The sequence below is a fragment of the Oratosquilla oratoria genome, chromosome 17 (assembly GCF_046742065.1).
Source record: "Oratosquilla oratoria isolate Oo_2021 chromosome 17, ASM4674206v1, whole genome shotgun sequence".
NCBI classification, from domain to species: domain Eukaryota; kingdom Metazoa; phylum Arthropoda; class Malacostraca; order Stomatopoda; family Squillidae; genus Oratosquilla; species Oratosquilla oratoria.
In genome coordinates this window covers 11,936,311-11,941,310 of record NC_134793.1, presented here as the reverse complement: position 1 = coordinate 11,941,310, position 5,000 = coordinate 11,936,311, and the positions used below count along the sequence as shown (strand labels likewise).

The 5,000-nt window shown below is 41.5% G+C and overlaps 1 protein-coding gene across 1 annotated transcript in view; it reads left to right on the top strand.

Moving 5' to 3' along the window:
• Cerk (Ceramide kinase) overlaps nt 1-5,000 on the top strand; it is a 28,262-nt gene that overhangs the window by 2,968 nt on the left and 20,294 nt on the right. The window lies entirely within an intron of this gene.

Below are 5,000 nucleotides of genomic sequence, written 5' to 3'. Positions count from 1 at the left end.
TTTCGTTGTATCTCCGGATATCATGGCGTGCTGTGTGCCAAGGCGATGGGGTGGGGGGGACGGGTTGGGGGCACAAGTCTTCTGATGCGCCGTCACTGTACAGAACCTACTCCTCTTCCTCTTCTCCTCCTCTTCTTCCTCTTCTTCCCGCTCCTTTTCCTCCTCTTCCTCCTCCTCTTCCTCCTCCTCCTCCTCCTCCTCCTCCTCCTCCTCCTCCTCCTCCTCCCCCTCTTCTCCTATTCCTCCTCCTCCTCCCGTCGTAATACGCACGTGTACCCTATGATGATGAGGTGTTGGGTTAGTTTTTTTGCGAGTTTGTGTCTGAAGGCCAACGCAGCACCGTCGCTTTGCTGGTGTAGTAGTATTACCTCCCCTCCCCCTCCTTGGCCTGCCAACTCAGCGGTACTAAGGTCGGTCACCACTTTGGTCTTGGAAAAAAAAAATCGAAATTCTGACCCAGATATGTTTTTCGCTCTCTTGGGTAGAGTTGTGTGTAAGGTTACTTTTAGGTCTGTCCATAAGAGCTATGAAACTCATCCAGGAGGGTAACAGCTGTCGATCACGAGTCCAGAACACGGTTCAAGATCATGATGAATCACACACACACATAATGTGTGTGTGTGTGTGTGTGTGTGTGTGTGTGTGGTCTTGAGGGTTTGTTGCAGGATCTCTGGTCTATCCCTGAAGGGACGATACACCCCGTGGAGTATTCCGTCAAAGCAAAGTTGTGTATGGGATGAAAGAATGGGGACCATAAATTCAGTGTTGGAATGATTATGGTTGTGTTCTGTAGCCAAAGTGATAATTGTTGTTATTATTATTATTATTATTATAATTATTACTATTATCGTTTTTAATACATTAGCGGTAAAGAGGCTGAAATTCAATCCAAATTAGAAACGGGGTCACCTCTCATGTCTTCATATCTTGATCGTGAATGCTGGAAGATGGCGATCTACTATGTTTACACTGTTGACGTCATGTGTGACGACATGACGTCATTGGCGGGGAATGACGAATGCAATCAGCTGATCGATTGTTTACATAAGTTGTAGACACTACAACTTTTTTGCCAATTGTATTTCGCCCCCGTTAACCAGCGCTTCTACCCTTGGAAATTGTATCGAATAGATGGGTTATAAGAGGTTGTGGAATAGAGATATAGAAGACCCCAGAAATGTGAGGTAGAAGATATAAAAAAGTGATCATTCTTCTTTATTAAGTTGAGGTTAGCTTGCATTGGTAGTGTTGCGTGGTTCGGGTCCGTAGAGGTGGAAGGTCCTTTGCTTATTGTATTTCAGCTGCCGTTAGGTGATTTTATTTAGCTGTTTCTAAACCGGTAGTGAAGGATCTAGAAAGATTAAAAGAATAAAATCAGAGTGGATGGATGTGCGTGAATTTTTCTGCGTGATCGTGTTTGTAAATGTAGCAATTATTTCTTTTATTATTCTTGTTATTATTTGTCATCATTAGCTGTAGAAAATGCGGTATCGTTGTTATTGTTATTACTGTTTTTATTATAATTTTTTTGTTGTAATTTTTGTTTATTATTATTATTATGATTATTATTATTATGATCATGATCATTGTCACCATTATTATGATTATTATTGTTATCAAATGTTATTATTATTATTATCATTAATATTATGCAAGCTCGCTGGCTGAGCGGGTTAGGGCGTTGTTACTTAGGTCGAAGGGATGGCGGTTCGAACTCTGCCACCGGCGAAGTTGAACCAAGGGTATGGTTCATTAGATTCCACACTACAAAATCCTCTGTGAGGGGCACCGTCCTAGCCTCCCGATCGGGGGGAGTTTGTGACGTTAAACTATATCATCATCATCATCATCATCATCATCATCATTAATATTATTATTTATTATTATTTCTTCTTTTTCTGTGTACTCGGGTGTATGTCCTCACGCGTCATTGCAGCAAATCCATTGGCACTTGACGCCAAGAGCGGCAGCTGTCGCCAGCGCCGCCGCCGCCGCCGTCGCCGTGCCGCGCGGCGCCGGCGACAAGTCGTCTCCAGAACGGGTTTATTAGGTCAATGTCCTATTTAACGGCGCTACACTGGCGCCCACACCCTCAGCTGAATAAAATCGTGTAGCGTCGGGCCCTAATAAAGGGGCTATCACCGTTATCGACCGTTGAGAGTTCGTTCAAAAACGACTTCGGTTACAATATTTGAATGTTCAAATTCCCAAATATCAAATTATCGTTCCGTCATATACAGCAAAGCTGAATGATGAACTAGATTTTAAACATATACGAATGTTATACACACTGTTGAAATGTCCTTAGAGAAGTCTAGATTTCCGTAAGTGAACTCCTATTCTAGTTATTCAAATGGAGGTTGGAGGTACGATGTGGGAAGAAAAATTGCCCAGTGTGATCAACTTTTTGGATGTCGCCAGGTGACTTTTATTAATCTCTCAGTCCCATCAGTCCTGCCGTCATCTTTAATGTGAATGAAATATTCTGTAGAAATTATCGATCTGATTGTTGCATGCAGGATAAGAGCAATGTTCGTGGGGACCCGTCTCTCTGCTTCCATTGATCAAACTGAATTCAAATAATCGATTCTAATTTCTCGGCTGTTATATCTTCACCCATGGAAGTGTGTGTGTGTGTGTGATTCTCCATTGTCTTGGATCACGTGCTGAACTCATGATTGACTGTTATTACCCTTCCGGATGAGAGCTTAGAGTCTAAAGGCATTGTTGTGACCTTACACACACACACACACACACACACACACACACACACACACACACACACACACACACACACGTAACATCCTCTTGCTCAAGGGGGTCAGTAATGGCTTACAGCCCTGAGCGAGGCTCGAACTCGGGTCTTTGTCGTCGTGATCCCTCAACACTAACCACTGTGTGTGTGTGTGTGTGTATGTGTGTGTGTTTGTTTGCGTGTGTGTGTGTGCGTGCGTGCGTGTTCTTACCTGTCCGCGGGTTTGTACGTACAGGGGGCAATAATGGCCTAATTACTCCCGTAAATTACCCTCACTCCTCTCCTCTCTTTTCCTCTCTTCGCCTCTCTTCTCATTCTTCTGTGCGCACCCAACTAGTAACAAAGTAGTTTGGGTTTGTTAAATCCACTCTTTTCGCCTCTCTTTCCAAATCTGCCTCTGACCTCTCCACCTCCTCTTCTTCCCCCATCACCCCCTCCTGCTCCTGCTCCTCCTCCTCCCTCCTCTTCTTCCTCCAGGTCCTCCTGTTCCTCCTCCTCCTCTTCTTACTCCATCACCCCCTCTTCTTCCTCCAAATCCTCCTGTTCCTCCCCGTCCTCCTCCACCTCATCTTCCTCTTCCTCCATCTTCCCCTCCTCCTCTCCCTCCTCTTTTTCCTCCGTCTCCCCCCCCTGCTCTTCCTCCTCCTCTTCCTCTAACAAGCTTAAAAGTGATCCAACCAGCTTACTAGTGATCGAACCTTATTGGAAAAGATGCAAAGCCCTTAAGGGAACTTCCGACAGGAGACGCTAACCTGCGACCAAACCCGCCACCTTTGCCCTAAGTATTTGGACGACCATGGGCTGTAAGCCTTTGGGGAAGCGAGAGCGAAACTATCGCGTCACAGCGGCACGCTATCCGCTTGTCCAATATGTTCGTGTGCTTTTGCCTTTTTATATTTTTTATTTTTTCGTTTTATTTTATTTTTCTTGTTCTATCGATACCGTTGCGTGGACGTTACACTTTTTACTTGCATGATGTTTTTAATGTATATATATATATGTTTTTCATATTGTATCGCTCAATATCCGTACGTTTTTCCGTGTTGTAATGTCCTAAATTCTTACTTTTTTTTTATCGAGTGCTTTGACGCAGATTGGAGACCGTTTTTCATAAGATTTCGCTCATGTTTCGCTCACGCAGTCTTTGTTTTTTGGCATTTATTGCAAGATCTTAACTTTGATGTTACAAAAAGGCGAATGGAATGGAATGGCCGGAGCCAGGAAAAAAGAATTAGAATTAGTGACTGACCATGTACTCAGCGCTGAAACTATCGGTTGTTTTAGAAATGAGATAATTCTATGGATAGGGATGGTAGGTGGTAAGGGACATGGAACTGCCAAGTGTAGGACTTAAGGTCTTCTCCATTCCTATGTTCTTATGAAGCGAGTCCCTCCAGTAACCAGCCCTTCTGTCCTTGGGAACGTCATATATATATATATATATATATATATATATATATATATATATATATATATATATATATATATATATATATGCTAATAAGACCACGGATGCATGTATTCACTTATGCAGAGCAGACCACTTGGAAAAAGAAACTAATGAAGCAGAGTGTAATATACGAAAGCGCTCTGCTTCGTTAGTTTCTTTTTCCAAGTGGTCTACTTTGTATATATATATATATATATATATATATATATATATATATATATATATATATATATGTAAACCACCAAGGAAAATAATAAAATTATGACCGAGCGTTTTCGTCTACTTAGACATCCTCAGGGTACATTAGACGAAAGCGCTCGGTCATCATTTTATTATTGTCGTTGGTAGTTTTTCTGAACATTTAGAATCACGAGTTCATGTGATTTCTCATATATATATATATATATATATATATAATATATATGCAGAAAGATCACTAAAACAACACGTGATCCACAAATTTTGCAAGTAACCACTAAGGAAATCGGAAAGAAACCGTAATTCCCAAGCGCTTTCGTGTCATTCACATCTTCAGGGGAATACAGAAAAGTAAACACTAAGAAAGGAACTGGCATAGTACAAGATGTCACAAGATTATACACTAGGAAAGGAACTGGCATAGTACAAAAAGTCACAAAAGAAGAAGAATAAATCTTAGTACAAAAAGTCACAAATGAAAAAGAAATTTAGAGAACAGCGCAATTCACCAAATTAATTTTGGTCACTTACAACCTGATTACAAATTTTGTTAATGATAAATCTATCTAATTCATAAATGCCATTACTGATATTAAG